Below are 18,414 nucleotides of genomic sequence, written 5' to 3' on the forward strand. Positions count from 1 at the left end.
GTACCTTTAGGATTTCACAGGTCATTTTGCGACATTTAGTTTCAAGACTACTCCTCGCGGTTTAGGGCCCCTAAAATGCCAGGGCAGTATAGGAACCCCACAAATGACCCCATTCTAGAAAGGAGACACCCAAAGGTATTCCGTTAGGAGTATGGGGAGTTCATAGAAGATTTTATTTTTTGTCACAAGTTAGCGGAATATGACACTTTGTGAAGAAAAACAATTCAAATCAATTTCCGCTAACTTGTGGCAAAAAATAAAATCTTCTATGAACTCACCATACTCCTAACGGAATACCTTGGGGTGTCTTCTTTGTAAAATGGGGTCATTAGTGGGGTTCCTATACTGCCCTGGCATTTTAGGGGCCCTAAACCGTGAGGAGTAGTCTTGAAACAAAAATGACCTGTGAAATCCTAAAGGTACTCATTGGACTTTGGGCCCTTTAGCGCAGTTAGGGTGCAAAAAAGTGCCACACATGTGGTATTGCCGTACTCGGGAGAAGTAGTATAATGTGTTTTGGGGTGTATTTTTACACATACCCATGCTGGGTGGGAGAAATACCTCTGTAAATGACAATCTTTTGATTTTTTTACACACAATTGTCCATTTACAGAGTTATTTCTCCCACCCAGCATGGGTATGTGTAAAAATACACCCCAAAACACATTGTACTACTTCTCCCGAGTACGGCGATACCACATGTGTGGCACTTTTTTGCACCCTAACTGCGCTAAAGGGCCCAAAGTCCAATGAGTACCTTTAGGATTTCAAAGGTCATTTTGAGAAATTTCGTTTCAAGACTACTCCTCACGGTTTAGGTCCCCTTAAATGCCAGGGCAGTATAGGAACCCCACAAATGACCCCATTTTAGAAAGAAGACACCCCAAGGTATTCCGTTAGTAGTATGGCGAGTTCATAGAAGATTTTATTTTTTGTCACAAGTTAGCGGAAATTGATTTTAATTGTGTTTTTTCACAAAGTGTCATTTTCCGCTAACTTTTGACAAAAAATAAAATCTTCTATGAACTCACCATACTCCTAACGGAATACCTTGGGGTGTCTTCTTTCTAAAATGGGGTCATTTGTGGGGTTCCTATACTGCCCTGGCATTTTAGGGGCCCTAAACCGTGAGGAGTAGTCTTGAAACGAAATTTCTCAAAATGACCTGTGAAATCCTAAAGGTACTCATTGGACTTTGGGCCCTTTAGCGCAGTTAGGGTGCAAAAAAATGCCACACATGTGGTATTGCCGTACTCAGGAGAAGTAGTATAATGTGTTTTGTGGTGTATTTTTACACATACCCATGCTGAGTGGGAGAAAGATCTCTGTAAATGAACAATTGTGTGTAAAAAAAATTAACAAATTGTCATTTACAGAGATATTTCTCCCACCCAGCATGGGTATGTGTAAAAATACACCCCAAAACACATTATACTACTTCTCCTGAGTACGGCAATACCACATGTGTGGCACTTTTTTGCAGCCTAACTGCGCTAAGGGGTCCAAAGTCCAATGAGCACCTTTAGGCTTTACAGGGGTGCTTACAATTTAGCACCCCCCAAAATGTCAGGACAGTAAACACACCCCACAAATGACCCCATTTTGGAAAGTAGACCCTTCAAGGTATTCAGAGAGGGGCATGGTGAGTCCGTGGCAGATTTCATTTTTTTTTGTCGCAAGTTAGAAGAAATGGAAACTTTTTTTTTTTTTTTTCTCACAAAGTGTAATTTTCCGCTTACTTGTGACAAAAAATAATATCTTCTATGAACTCACTATGCCTCTCAGTGAATACTTTGGGATGTCTTCTTTCCAAAATGGGGTCATTTGGGGGGTATTTATACTATCCTGGAATTCTAGCCCCTCATGAAACATGACAGGGGGTCAGAAAAGTCAGAGATGCTTGAAAATGGGAAAATTCACTTTTTGCACCATAGTTTGTAAACGCTATAACTTTTACCCAAACCAATAAATATACACTGAATGGGTTTTTTTTAATCAAAAACATGTTTGTCCACATTTTTCACACTGCATGTATACAGAAATTTTACTTTATTTGAAAAATGTCAGCACAGAAAGTTAAAAAAATCATTTTTTTGCCAAAATTCATGTCTTTTTTGATGAATATAATAAAAAGTAAAAATCGCAGGAGCAATCAAATAGCACCAAAAGAAAGCTTTATTAGTGACAAGAAAAGGAGCCAAAATTCATTTAGGTGGTAGGTTGTATGAGCGAGCAATAAACCGTGAAAGCTGCAGTGGTCTGAATGGAAAAAAAGTGGCCGGTCCTTAAGGGGTAGAAAGCCCTAGGTCCTCAAGTGGTTAAAAAGTAAAAAGTTCCTATTATCCTTACTGTTTCTGACTTGCAAAAAAAAAAAAAAAAAAAAAAGCAAAGCCCCGTTAAAGCGGAATATAACCCTGCATTTCAACTTTGCTCTAAAATATTATTTACAGCATATTATATGCAAAAAGCATTTTTTTTTACTAGACCAGCATTGGAAGGGTTAAACACAGAGGTTTAAAGTTCCGTGGAGAGATATGCAGAAGTTCAGATAGATACATTCTATTTAGTGAAATGTAACTATTGAGAAATGTTTACACACTCTTTGGCAGTCCTCCAAGCTCCTTCTCAGTCAGAGAGATGAGTCACATTCAACACTTAGATACATTTATGTAAACAAAATGTATCTCTTTTCAGCTTCGGATGCGTCTGCAGAAATCTAAAGGAACTTTAAAGCCCTGTGTAACCCTCCCAATGCTGGTCTAGTAAAAAAAAAATGCTGGTTGCATATAATATACTGTAAATAATGTTTTAGAGCAAAGTTGAAATGCAGGGTTATATTCCGCTTTAATATGCCAGCAAGCTATGTGTATAGTCAGTAACATGCATATATAACCAAGTTTTTCATATGGCATCACAGCAAGCAATAAAAGCAAGCCCTGTGGACCAGTGGCGTCCCTACAATAGAGCGCAGGGGGGCGGGGCGCACCGGGTGTCAGACACCCAGGGGGGTGTCGCCACGACCCCCCACAGCAGCACAATCAGAGGGGGAAGCAGGGCTAGAAGGAGAGGCTGTGGAGGCAGCGGTGGGGAGGGGGGAAATATCCCCCCCTCCCTCACCTGGGACCCCTCCTTCTGCCTCTCTCTCCCCCTCCAGGAAAGCGGCGATAAGTGCGGGGCGGCCGGAGGCAGGGCCGCGCCTGGGCGAGTGCTGTGGTGTGGGTGCATTGCACCCAGGCGCCGGGCTGTGCTTGCCCCCAGTCTGGTCTTCACCGGTGCCCTCTGCCTCCCCCTCGGTCGCCGCTCTCTCCCCCTGGCCGCCTGCAGCATCAGACCTCATCAGCGGGCGACCAGATAGACGGGCGCCGGCGCTAGGACCTAGCGGACACCGCTCATGCGGAAGTGACATCACTTCCGCATAGCGGTGCGCCCGCCGCCCGCTCTAAGGGTCGTCCACTGATAGAGAGGTCTGCTGCTGCTGGAAGGTGAGGGGTCCCTGTCACTCACCCTCTACCTAGCCTGGGGGCACCTGTCACTCACTGGGGTCCCTGTCACTCACTACCTACCTAGCCTGGGGGCACCTGTCACTCACTGGGGGTCCCTGTCACTCACTACCTACCTAGCCTGGGGGCACCTGTCACTCACTGGGGGCACCTGTCACTCACTACCTACCTAGCCTGGGGGCACCTGTCACTCACTGGGGGTCCCTGTCACCCACTACCTACCTAGCCTGGGGGCACCTGTCACTCACTGGGGGCACCTGTCACTCACTACCTACCTAGCCTGGGGGCACCTGTCACTCACTGGGGGTCCCTGTCACTCACTACCTACCTAGCCTGGGGGCACCTGTCACTCACTGGGGGCACCTGTCACTCACTACCTACCTAGCCTGGGGGCACCTGTCACCCACTACCTACCTAGCCTGGGGGCACCTGTCACTCACTGGGGGCACCTGTCTCTCACTACCTACCTAGCCTGGGGGCACCTGTCACTCACTGGGGGTCCCTGTCACTCACTACTTACCTAGCCTGGGGGCACCTGTCACTCACTGGGGGTCCCTGTCACTCACTACCTACCTAGCCTGGGGGCACCTGTCACTCACTGGGGGTCCCTGTCACTCACTACCTACCTAGCCTGGGGGCACCTGTCACTTACTGGGGGTCCCTGTCACCCACTACCTACCTAGCCTGGGGGCACCTGTCACTCACTGGGGGTCCCTGTCACTCACTACCTACCTAGCATGGGGGCACCTGTCACTCACTGGGGGTCCCTGTCACTCACTACTTACCTAGCCTGGGGGCACCTGTCACTTACTGGGGGTCCCTGTCACTCACTACCTACCTAGCCTGGGGGTCCCTGTCACTCACTACCTACCTAGCCTGGGGGCACCTGTCACTTACTGGGGGTCCCTGTCACCCACTACCTACCTAGCCTGGGGGCACCTGTCACTCACTGAGGGTCCCTGTCACTCACTACCTACCTAGCCTGGGGGCACCTGTCACTTACTGGGGGTCCCTGTCACTCACTACCTACCTAGCCTGGGGGCACCTGTCACTCACTACCTACCTAGCCTGGGGGCACCTGTCACTCACTGGGGGTCCCTGTCACTCACTACCTACCTAGCCTGGGGGCACCTGTAACTCACTGGGGGCACCTGTCACTCACTACCTACCTAGCCTGGGGGCACCTGTCACTCACTGGGAGTCCCTGCCACTCACTACCTACCTAGCCTGGGGGCACCTGTCACTCACTGGGGGCACCTGTCACTCACTACCTACCTAGCCTGGGGGCACCTGTCACTCACTGCCTAGCTAGCCTGGGGGCACCTGTCACTCACTGGGGGTCCCTGTCACTCTCTACCTAGCTAGCCTGGGGGCACCTGTCACTCACTGGGGGGTCCCTGTCACTCACTACCTACCTAGCCTGGGGGCACCTGTCACTCACTGGGGGTCCCTGTCACTCACTACCTAGCTAGCCTGGGGGCACCTGTCACTCACTGGGGGTCCCTGTCACTCACTACCTAGCTAGCCTGGGGGCACCTGTCACTCACTGGGGGGTCCCTGTCACTCACTACCTAGCTAGCCTGGGGGCACCTGTCACTCACTGGGGGGTCCCTGTCACTCACTACCTACCTAGCCTGGGGGCACCTGTCACTCACTACCTAAAGGGCTCCCTGTCACTCACTACCTAAAGGGCTCCCTGTCACTCACTACCTAAAGGGGGTCCCTGTCACTCACTACCTAAAGGGGGTCCAGGCTGGCTACATATACTGGGGACACTGGCTGTTTGTCATTATGTGCATTTACTGGCGAAAAGCTGTCTCTTATTATGTGCATTTGCTGGTGAAAAGCTGTCTCTTATTATGTGCATTTACTGGTGAAAAACGGTTTCTTATTATGTGCATTTACTGGTGAAAAGCGGTTTCTTATTATGTGCATTTACTGGTGAAAAGTGGTCTCTTATTATGTGCATTTACTGGTGAAAAGCGGTTTCTTATTATGTGCATTTACTGGTGAAAAGCGGTCTCTTATTATGTGCATTTACTGGTGAAAAGCGGTCTCTTATTATGTGCATTTACTGGTGAAAAGCGGTCTCCTATTATGTGCATTTACTGGTGAAAAGCGGTCTCTTATTATGTGCATTTACTGGTGAAAAGCGGCTTCTTATTATGCGCATTTACTGGTGAAAGGCTGTCTGTCATTACGTGCATTTACTGGTGAAACGCTGTCTCTTATGTGCATTTAGTGGGGAAATTTTGTCAGTAAAAATAATCTTTTGTCCGTAAATTTTTAGGTATTTGTCAGTAAAAAATAACGTGAAAGGTTGGCAACACTGGCAGGCTGTGTGGCGCAACGGGAAAGATACAGGCAGCCCACCTCACACTTGGGCTTGGCGGGGGGAGGAGCCGACGATAGCGAGCGAGAGTAGGGTGGCCGCAGGCAGCCATAAATACGCAGTGTGTGACTGTGTCGCACTTGCAGAGCCTCTCAGCCTGAATCAGTCCAGAGACTCGCAGGCAGCCAAAGCCAGCCAGGAGCAAGCCCATGGAAGAGGGGTAGGAATGGAGTATCGCATGCATGCGTAAAGAGGTGGAAGGTGTGGGTGTGATGAGGCAGGACATGGGTGTGGTTATGTGGTTGGGCGCGGTTAATTTAACCACTCCCATAGGCGCCAGAGAAAATCTTGCACCCAGGTGCCAGGCACCCCAGGCTCTCACCCCTGGGCGTATGGACAATTACTTACTTGATTTCCGCGTTCCAAGCGTGGAGCGCAGCGTCATGATGACGTTACAGGTCTCCGTCTTCAATGCCGCCCACTGTGCTTCCTGATTAGCGGAAGCACAGTGGGCGGCATTGGAGGCGGAGACCTGTAACGTCATGACACTTGGATCTCCCCACCACTACCTCCACAGCCCCTCCATCTAGCCCTGCTTCCCCCTCCTGGGGCACCTACACAGGGGGCAACTATACTAGCTTACTGGGGGCAACTATACTAGCCATACTGGGGGCAACTATACCAGCTATACTGGGGGCAACTATACTAGCCATACTGGGGGCAACTATACTAGCCATACTGGGGGCAACTATACTAGCCATACTGGGGGCAACTATACTAGCTTACTGGGGGCAACTATACTAGCCATACTGGGGGCAACTAAACTATACCAGCTATACTGGGGGCAACTAAACTATACTAGCTATACTGGGGGCAACCAAACTATACTAGCTATACTGGCTGGGGCAACTATACTAGCTATACTGGGGGCAGCTATCCTGGCTGGGGGGCAACTATACTAGCTATACTGGCTGGGGGCAACTATACTAGCTGTACTGGCTGGGGGCAACTATACTAGCTGTACTGGCTGGGGGCAACTATACTAGCTATACTGTCTGGGGGCAACTACACTAGCTATACTGGCTGGGGCGACCATACTAGCTATACTGGGACAACTATACTAACTTCATTGGGGGCAACTAGCTACACTGGGGGCAACTGTACTAGCTATACTGGGGGCAGCTATACTGGGGGCAACTATATTACCTACACTAAGGGCAACTATACTAGGTATTTTGGGGGCAACTATACTAGCTATACTGGGGCCGCTATTCTGGAGGGGGAAGAGAGAGGCAGAAGGAGGGGTCCCAGGTGAGGGAGGGGGGGATATGTCCCCCCTCCCCACCGCTGCCTCTACAGCTCCTCCATCTAGCCCTGCTTCCCCCTCCTGGGGGTACAGCCTCCATATCACTCCTATCCCGGGTTCACTTTAAATTAGTTAGCTCCGCCCTCATCTGGTCATGGCCATGCCCATTTTTCCACCACAGCGCGCTTTGTGCGCCGCAATTTATAGCCACGCCCATTTTTTTTTTGGGGGGGGTGTCTTTTAATACCCAGCACCGGGTGTCAAATGCCCTAGGTACGCCACTGCTGTAGACATATCAGCAGGCTATGTGTATAATCAGTAGCATGCATATAACTATAGACACATTATGCATGTCACTGACATATGTAATGTTTTTTTCTGACATGCATAATGTGTCTATAGTTATATGCATGCTACTGATTATACACATAGCCTGCTGATATATTTACATGGCTTGCTTTTATTGCTTTTCAATTCAATATTCACCTTGAAAATTCAGTCGTGGCTACCTGGATTAGGCAGCACTTGCCGGTGCTCTTTTCCTGCAGGTCCACCACTCCTGCTGTCTGTACACTGCAACACGGTAGAAAAAGGCACTCCACAGGCTTCAAACTTTCGTTTGTGGTTACTGACTATACACCTAGCTTGCTGGCATATTAACGGGGCTTTGCTTTTTTTTTTTTTTTTTTTTTTTGCAAGTCAGAAACAGTAAGGATAATAGGAACTTTTTACTTTTTAAGCTAAGATGAATATAGCTGTATGTACTATTCTTCCTGCGTAATGCTAATTGCAGATGTTATCAGGTGTTATATTTTATTGTGATGCCATATGAAAAACTTGGTTATATGAAGTGAACAGGGTGTTATTTTACCACTTAGCAAGTATATTAATATATGATTTTGTCAGGAAAGTATTGTAAAATGAAGGTCTAGTAATCTTATATGATGGAAGATATTTCAGTGATAGCATAACAAGAAAAAGGTGGAGATAACTTAGTCGTGCAGAGTTTTGTTTTTATTTTATTAGCAAATTGCTGTAAACAAATGTTTTATTTTAGGTTATCTGTTTTATTGACCTGAGGAAGCGGGCTGAGTCCCGTGAAACGCGCTGTCTACAGTATAACCGTTATTTTAATAAAGACTCCTTTTTCTACCCACGTGAGTCTTCTTTGGAGGTAAGAGACCTCCTCATCATACCATATATATTTTTATTTACTTATTTTTATCCAATTTTATGAGTAAAATTATCTAGCTGTTACTATAATATACTTTTAGGCGCCTCCACCAACGTGCTTCACTTGTATACATATGATTAACCACTTGCCGACCGCCCACTACCTATGGGCGTCGGCAAAGTGGCACGCCCAGGACCGCCAAACGCCCATAGGCGTCGGCTCCTGGTGCACTAAGTAGCCGGGGATCGCGTGCGCATACGCCAGCATTAGGCTTCGCCCATCTGAGACATCAACCCGCCGGCTGTTTACAAGTGCCGGCGGGCTGTTAACCCCCGATCTGCCGCATACAAAGTGTATAATACACTTTGTAATGTATACAAAGTGTATTATACAGGCTGCCTCCTGCCCTGGTGGTCCCAGTGATCGAGGGACCACTAGGGCAGGAGGCAGCCCCTCTAGTAATCACAAAACACACTGATCCTGCCCCCTGATCGCCCACAGCACCCCTCAGACCCCCCCAGATCACCCCCTCAGACCACTGTTTGCACTAATCACTCATCAATCACCCCCTGTCACTATCTGTCAACGCTATGTTTTAGATCAGGTCCTAAACTGCCCCCTGGGGGCTCCTGATCACCCCCCCCCACACCCTCAGATCCTCCCCAGACCCCCCCCCCCCCGTGTACTGTATACATCTATTCTCCCCTGTAATCACCCACTGATCACCTGTCAAGCACCCATCAATCAACCCCTGTAACCACCTGTCACTGCCACCCATCAGATCAGACCCTAACCTGCCCCTTGCGGGCACCTGATCACCCGCCCGTGCCCTCAGATCACCTCCCAAGTGCATTGTTTACATCTGTTCTCCCCACTGATCACCCATCAATCACCCCGTCACTGCTACCCATCAGATCAGAACCTAATCTGCCCCTTGCGGGCACCCAATGACCCGCCCACACCCTCAGATCGCCCTCAGACCCCCCCCGATCACCTCGCCAGTGCATTGCTTGCATCTATTCTCTCCTTTAATCACACCCTGATCACCTATCAATCACCCCATCACCCCCTGTCACCACCTGTCACTGCTACCCATCAGATCAGACCCTAATCTGCCCCTTGCGGGCACCCAAACACCCGCCCACACCCTCAGATTACCCTCAGACCCCCCCCCCCTTAATCACCTCCCCAGTGCATTATTTACATCTGTTCTCCCCTCTAATCACCCACTGATCACCCATCAATCACCCCCTGTCACTGCTACCCATCAGATCAGACCCTCATCTGCCCCTTGCAGGCACCCAATCGCCCGCCCACACCCTCAGATCGCCCTCAGACTCCCCCCCCCCCCATCACCTCGCCAGTGCATTGCTTGCATCTATTCTCCCCTCTAATCACACCCTGATCACCTATCAATCGCCCCGTCACCCCGTCACTGCTACCCATCAGATCAGACCATAATCTGCCCCCTCTGGGCACCCAAACACCTGCCCACACCCTCAGATTGCCCTCAGACCCCCCCCCCTGAGCACCTCCCCAGTGCATTATTTACATCTGTTCTCCCCTCTAATCACCCATCAATCACCCCCTGTCACTGCTACCCATCAGATCTGCCCTTTGCGGGCACCCAATTACCCGCCCACATCCTCAGATCGCCCTCAGACTCCCCCTGATCACCTCCCCAGTGCATTGCTTGCATCTATTCCCCCCTCTAATCACACCCTGAGACACCCATCAATCACCTCCTGTCACCCTCTAGCACAACTATCCATCAGATCAGGCCCTAATTTGCCCCGTGTGGGCTCCTGATCACTTGGCCAAACCCTCAGATCCCCCTCAGACCCCCTTTTGATCACCTCCCCAGTGCATTGATTGCATCTATTCTCCCCTCTTTTCACCCCCTGAGACACCCATCAATCACCTCCTGTCACCACCTGTCACCCCCTAGCACTCCTATCCATCAGATCAGGCCCTAATCTGCCCCCTGCGGGCTTCTGATCACCCAGCCAAACCCTCACCCGCCCGCCGCAGTGACAGAATTTTTTTTCCTGGTCACTGCTTGTCTCTACGACTTAATTGTGTCTGAGACCAACCGTTATGACACACAATACGCAACCGCCAATCTAAGAAGCTACCATGCCCAGCCTTTTCGGTGGAAACCACTCCAAGTTCCGAACGTAAAATTTTTTGGGGCCTTCTCCTTAACATGGGTCTAGTCAGAAAGAATGTATTGCGGTCTTATTGGTCTACACACCCAATACACCACATGCCCATGTTCTCTGCTGCCATGTCCAGGTCACGATTTGAGAACATCCTGCGCTTCCTGCACTTCAGTGCCAATACAACCTGTTATCTAAGAGGCCATCCTGCTTATGACCAGTTCCAAAAAATTCAGCCCCTCATAGACCACCTGTCATCAATATTTGCAGATGCTTATACCCCTGAACAGTCATTTTGAGGCATTTGGTTTCCAGACTACTCCTCACGGTTTTGGGCCCCTAAAATGCCAGGGCAGTATAGGAACCCCACAACTGACCCCATTTTAGAAAGAAGACACCCCAAGGTATTCCGTTAGGTGTATGACGAGTTCATAGAAGATTTTATTTTTTGTCACAAGTTAGTGGAAAATGACACTTTGTGAAAAAAAAAAAACAATAAAAATCAATTTCCACTAACTTGTGACAAAAATAAAATCTTCTATGAACTCACTATACACCTAACGGAATACCTTGGGTTGTCTTCTTTCTAAAATGGGGTCACTTGTGGTGTTCCTATACTGCCCTGGCATTTTAGGGGTCCTAAACCGTAAGGCCTCGTTCACATCAGGGCCGTTTCTGTGCGCTTTCCACAGCGCACTGCCCTGTGCGATCAGCAAGGTATTCATTTTTCCATGTAACTAAATGTAGCTGGTTCACATCTATGCGCTGCGCTGAGCAGCGTTACAGAAACGTAGTGTTGCATGCATTTCTGTGCGCTGAGCTGTAAAGCGCACAGCAATGCAAGTGAATGGGTCCGCTTTTTTAGCGCATAGAAGCGCGTACAAGCGCATAGAAGCGCATGCGTTTTTTACCCCTAATTGGAGAAAAAAATACATTTACATACAAAAACAAAGTTTTATTGACAACTGCTGCTGCTACAGTAAGCAAAATGTGCTTTAAAGAAGCGCAGCGCAACGCATAGAAACGCGGACTAAAGCGCGCACAAGCGCATGCGTTTTTTACCATGCGCTTTAACACGTTTTTCAGCGCAGCAGATGTGAACGAGGCCTTAGGAGTAGTCTAGAAACCAAATGCCTCAAAATGACCTGTGAAATCCTAAAGGTACTCATAGGACTTTGGGCCCCTTAGCGCACCTAGGCTGCAAAAAATTGTCACACATGTGGTATCGCCGTGCTCAGGAGAAGTAGTATAATGTGTTTTGGGGTGTATTTTTACACATACCCATGCTGGGTGGGAGCAATATCTCTGTAAATGGACAATTGTGTGTAAAAAAAAGAATCAAAAAATTGTCATTTACAGAGATATTTCTCCCACCCAGGTTAAGCCGCCGGGAGATTTGGACCCAGGTTAAAGCTGTAAAACGGCTCACCCTGCGATTTTTTAATTCATTCCCTGACACAAGTCAGGAAGTGAACTCTTTGACCCGGAAAATAATAAATTCAATGTATTTATTCTTCAAATCGTGAATGCAATTGCTGCACAAAGCGATTCTGTGAGCGTTTTTCCTATACCTTCCATTGAGGCAAAATTGCCTTAAAAATGGTACAGGCACTGCTTTGCTGAGCAGATCGGAAACAAACCGCTCAGATGCAGTGGCGTAGCAATAAGTATAGCAACCATAGCGTTGCTACGGGGCCCTACGCCACAGGGGGCCCGCCTGCCCGTACATTTTTTTATGTCGGCCGTGTCCGGGGGCCCCCACCCCACCCGACCCCCCCACGATAATTTTAGAGCTGCGGGCCCCCCTCCCCGGTCCCCCTCCACTGATAAGCTGTCTGTGAGGAGGGGGACTACTTGGGCGCAACGATACTCCTGGCGGCCGGCCCGACAGTTACTCTATAGTTCCGGCTTCCGGGCCGGCCAGCCAGGGAGAAGGAGGAGTGACGTCCTACGCGCGTGCGAGGGAGGGAGCGGACTGCTCAGGGTGCTGTGCCTGGACTGGAGGAGGCCAGAGCGGAGGAGAGCGGAGCGACCCAACCCGACCCCATCGTGACCGTCCCACGCAAGCTGCCTGCAAGTAAATTAATACATGTGCTGCTGGCTGCTGTGGAGCACGGTCGGAGGTGGGTGGGTGCTGGGGAATGGCCTGGCCGGGGGACTTGCTGTCTGCTGTGTGTGGGGGGGATGGGGGAAAAAGAGAAGTGCTGACTGCTGTGGGGGGTATGGGGGAGAGAGAGAGAGGTGCTGTGTGTGTGTGGGGGGGGATGGGGGGAGAGAAGTGCTGTGTGTGTGTGTGGGGGGATGGGGGGAAAGAAGTGCTGGCTTCTGTGGGGTGGATGGGGGAGAGAGAGAGGTGCTGGCTGCTGCTGTGTGTGTGTGTGTGGGGGGGGGGGGGAGAGAAGTGCTGGCTGCTGTGGGGGGGGGGGGGGAGAGAAGTGCTGGCTGCTGTGGGGGGGATGAGGGAGAGAGAGGTGCTGTGTGTGTGGGGGGATGGGGGAGAGAAGTGCTGGCTGCTGTGGGGTGGATGGGGGAGAGAGAGAGGTGCTGGCTGCTGTGTGTGTGTGTGTGAGGGGGGGGGGGAGATGGGGGAGAGAAGTACTGGCTGCTGTGGGGGGGAGGGAGAGGTGCTGGCTGCTCTGTGTGTGTGTGTGTGGGAGGGGTTGGGATGGGGGAGACAGAGAGGTGCTGGCTGCTGTGGGAGACAAAGAGGTGCTGGCTGCTATGGGGGGGGGGGGGGGGGGATGGGGAGACAGAGAGGTGCTGGCTGCTGCCCCCACATAGTGATTATTGTCTGGAGAATGCTCCCCCCACATAGCGATTATTGTCTGGTGAATGCCCCCCCCTCCCCCCCCCCATAGCGAGCGATTGGTGACTGCTCCCCCCACATAGCGATTATTGTCTGGCGAATGCCCCCCCCATAGCGAGCGATTGTCTGGTGAATGCTCCCCCCACATAGCGATTATTGTCTGGCGAATGGTCCCCCCCATAGCGATTATTGTCTGGTGAATGGCCCCCCATAGTGATTATTGTCTGGTGAATGGCCCCCCCCATAGCGAGCGATTGTCTGGTGAATGCTCCCCCCACATAGCGATTATTGTCTGGTGAATGCTCCCCCCACATAGCGATTATTGTCTGGCGAATGGTCCCCCCCATAGCGATTATTGTCTGGCGAATGGTCCCCCCCATAGCGATTATTGTCTGGCGAATGGTCCCCCCCATAGCGATTATTGTCTAGTGAATGCCCCCCCATAGCGATTATTGTCTGGTGAATGCCCCCCCCCCCCATAGCGAGCGATTGTCTGGTGAATACTCCCCTCACATAGCGATTATTGTCTGGTGAATGCCCCCCCCCCATAGTGAGCGATTGTCTGGTGAATGCTCCCCATACATAGCGATTATTGTCTGGTGGATGCTCCCCACATAACAAATATTTTCTGGTGAATGCTCCCCGCATAACGATTAATTTCTGGTGAAATGCTGCTCTCTTTACAAATATTTTATGGTGAAATGCTGCTATCTTTATGATTAATTTATGGTGAAATGCTGCTCTTTTTACGATTAATTTATGGTGAAATGCTGCTCTCTTTATGATTACGGTAATTCAGTGCTGTAGAGTCGCAGTCAAGGTCGGAGACGGGGGAATTTTGGGCACCCGGAGTCGGAGTCGTTGATTTCATAAACGTCGGAGTCGGATGATTTCTGTACAAAATCCACAGCCCTGTTAAGTATTAGACTAAGGAGTCGGAGTCGAGGAGTCGGAGCCATTTTGAGTACTCGGAGTTGGAGTCGTGGTTTCATAAACTGAGGAGTCGGAGTTGGAGTCGGAAGATTGTTGTACCGACTCCACAGCCCTGGATTAATTTATGGTGTAATGCTGCTCTCTTTACGATTAATTTATGGTGAAATGCTGCCCTCTTTACGATTATTTTATGGTGAAATGGGGGGTGGGGATGGCGGGGGGGGGGGGGGGGGGGCCCATACAAAAAATTTGCTATGGGGCCCAGTCATTTCTAGCTACGCCCCTGCTCAGATGTGAACTCTCTCATAGGGAATCACTGCACAAGCATTTTTACAGCGATTTTGAAAATTGCCTGCACTTGAAAAAATGCCGAAAACGCCCTAGATGTGAACGAACCCTAAAACAGGAATTCAACAAACCTACAGATCACAAATACAGTAAAATGCAAATAGTAGGAATGCCATAATTAACACCCATTTTATCCATACATACTTTCAAAGTATTCAGCTAATTTAATGCAGGTTTAGGGCTCGTTCCCACTGTTGCGACGCGATTTCGGCCGCATTCCGACGCTTGTAAAAACGCATGCGGATGCGTTTCCACATGCGTTTTTACCCGCGATTTCGCCTGCGATTTCGCATGGCAGGGTGCCATGCGAAATTAACCATGACACTGCCAGGGCTAAATAAAATTGAAAAAGGTGCGAAATCGCACGCGAAATCGCGGGTAAAAACGCATGTAACAAACGCATGCGTTTTTACTATTAAATACATTAGCGGCGATTCGCACGGATTCCCGACGCAGGCGAAATCGTTGGCTCTTTTGTGCGTTTTTTTCACGCTGAAAAAAACGCACCTCAACAACGCTACAGTGGAAACAGGCCCATCCACTTGTATTACATGTGCGGATCTGCATGCGTTGGACGCATGCAGATTCGCGATAGTGGAAACGAGCCCTCAAAGAGACACTGAAGCGGAAAAAAAATGATGATATTATGATTTGTATGTGTAGCACAGCTAAGAAATAAAACATTAAGATCAGATACATCAGTGTAATTGTTTCCAGTACAGGAAGAGTTGAGAAACTCCAGTTGTTATCTCTATGCAAACAAGCCATTAAGCTCTCCGACTAAGTAAAGGTCCATACTCACGGGGGACGGCCGTCGCCGTCGCCGCAACCACGTGGCACGCGCGTGTTGCGGCGACAGTTCCCCCGTGTGTATTACGCGCGCGCCCCGAACCGTCGCCCGTCGGAGCTGTCGCCAGGCGATTGACATGTTCAATCGCCGGCTACAGCTGTCGCCGCAACCTCGCCGGAACTGTTGCTACTCCCGTGTGTGTACGTGGGATAGCGACAGGAGACCTACGCAAGTGAATGGAGCATCCGGCCGGGGGATGCTCCATTCACAAACAGCTTCCGCCGCGTCTCTGCCTTTCTGGCGAGACGTGTGGACAGCTGTCGCTGGCAGGGAGCTGTCGCTCCCTGTTCACGTGCACACATGCAACGGGGGACAATTTCCCCCCCGTGTGTATTTAGCTTTAGTCATGGAGAGGGCTGTTATCTGACTTTTATTATCTTAACTGTTCCTGGACTATTCACGTTTCCTCTGCTAGAGGAGAAGTCATTACTTCACAGACTGCTCTGAAAGACTCATTTTGAATGCTGAGTAGAGTGACCAGATTTTTGTGGGTCCAACCTAGGACGGGGAGGGGGGCGAAAAGTGGGGAGGACTGAGGAGCGCACAGCGACAAAGACTGGGGAGGGGGCTGTGGCGCGCGCAGCACGCCGTGGCGAAAAATGGGCATGGCCATGCCCTTGTATGGGCGGAGCTAACGTAATGATGTAACAGCGAGGCATAAGAAAGCAGTGTTTACGCCATGATGTGGACAAACGAGACTTTGCATCATGGGTGTGCAGAAACTGTGTGATGCTAATAGTATACCGTAACCACAAAGCAGCAAACATAGCCACCTATGACCATTAAATAATAAATGCAGTAACAGTTACCCTGGACACCAGAAAATAAACGCAATGGGCAACATGTCAGCACAAAATAAACGCAATGCGGGCAAACATGTCAGTACAAAATAAATGCAATGCGGGCTAACATTTCACCAGAAAATTAACGCAATGCGGGCAAACATTTCACCAGAAAAGAAACGCAATGCAGGCAAACATTTCACCAGAAAAGAAACGCATTGCAGGCAAACATTTCACCAGAAAAGAAACGCAATGCGGGCAAACATTTAACCAGAAAAGAAACGCAATGCAGGCAAACATTTCACCAGAAAAGAAACGCAATGCGGGCAAACATTTCACCAGAAAAGAAACGCAATGCAGGCAAACATTTCACCAGAAAAGAAACGCAATTCGGGCAAACATTTCACCAGAAAAGAAACGCAATGCAGGCAAACATTTCATCAGAAAAGAAACGCAATGCGGGCAAACATTTCACCAGAAAAGGAACGAAATGCGGGAAAACATTTCACCAGAAAAGAAACGCAATGCGGGCAAACATTTCACCTGGAAAAAAAACGCAATGCGGGCAAACATTTCACCAGAAAAGAAACGCAATGCGGGAAAACATTTCACCAAAAAATTAACGCAATGTGGGCAAACATTTCACCAGAAAAGAAACGCAATGCGGGCAAACATTTCACCAGAAAAGAAACGCAATGCAGGCAAACATTTCACCAGAAAAGAAACGCAATGCAGGCAAACATTTCACCAGAAAAGAAACGCAATGCGGGCAAACATTTCACCAGAAAAGAAACGCAATGCGGGCAAACATTTCACCAGAAAAGAAACGCAATGTGGGCAAACATTTCACCAGAAAAGAAACGCAATGCGGGCAAACATTTTACCTGGAAAAAAAAACGCAATGCAGGCAAACATTTCACCAGAAAAGAAACGCAATGCGGGCAAACATTTCACCAGAAAAGAATCGCAATGCGGGCAAACATTTCACCAGGAAAAAAAAACGCAATGCGGGCAAACATTTCACCAGAAAAGAAACGCAATGCGGGCAAACATTTCACCAGAAAATTAACGCAATGCGGGCAAACATTTCACCAGAAAAGAAACGCAATGCGGGCAAACATTTCACCAGAAAATTAACGCAATGCGGGCAAACATTTCACCAGAAAAGAAACGCAATGCGGGCAAACATTTCACCAGAAAAGAAACGCAATGCGGGCAAACATTTCACCAGAAAAGAAACGCAATGCGGGCAAACATTTCACCTGGAAAAGAAACGCAATGCGGGCAAACTTTTCACCTGGAAAAGAAACGCAATGCGGGCGAACATTTCACCTGGAAAAGAAGCGCAACGCGGGCAAACATTTCACCTGGAAAAGAAAGCATTTACTCACCTGGCAGAAGTCTCCGGTCTCTGGCGCGCTGCTCCCGGGACCACCTACCTCCTGAAGTCTCCCGCGCTGACAGCCAGGCAGAGCAGGGCTACGGCAAGATGGCGCCCGAAGCCCTGTACTGGAGACAAATAGTCTCCAGTACAGGGCTTCGGCAGCCATCTTGCCGTAGCCCTGCTCGCCTGCCGGTGTCGGAACAGACATCGGAAGAGGAGGCTGGAGCGGGGCTGCGGGCAATGAACTGGCATGGCGTCTATAGACGCCGCTGCCAGATCATAAGGATAGAGTGGCCAGAGTCCCGAGGCCGGGACGTCCCACTGCTGAAAGCGGGACGTTTCCCGGGACCTCATGCAGCCTGGGACAGCGGACCCCGAATCCGGGACGTGTCCCGGGCAATCCGGGACGTCTGGTCACTCTAATGCTGAGTGTTGTGTAATGTGCACATATTATAGAATGATGCAATGTTAGAAAAAACACTATATACCTGAAAATAAAAGTATGAGAATATTTTCTTTGCTGCTAATCTTCTAGTAATTATTCATAGTACACAACCAATTCACTATATCATATTTTTTTTTTCGCTTCAGTGTCTCTTTAAGAAAATAAACAAATGTTGTCCTTTTATAATAATGGCTACCTAAAAGCAGATGAGACACGTTTATTCTCCAACGTGGAAGAGCATAAAGTTTGGCTATACTTATTTCCAAACTATAAGTTATATAGACATTAGACAATAGCATGATGGTCAACATTGTCAAGCACTGTCATATCTTCCCATAATAAATGTAAAAACTGTATAGTATGCGAACTCCGCCGCTCGCCAGGCGCTTCTGAGC

This window comes from Hyperolius riggenbachi, chromosome 2, assembly GCF_040937935.1.
Source record: "Hyperolius riggenbachi isolate aHypRig1 chromosome 2, aHypRig1.pri, whole genome shotgun sequence".
In the NCBI taxonomy this organism is placed as follows: Eukaryota; Metazoa; Chordata; class Amphibia; order Anura; family Hyperoliidae; genus Hyperolius; species Hyperolius riggenbachi.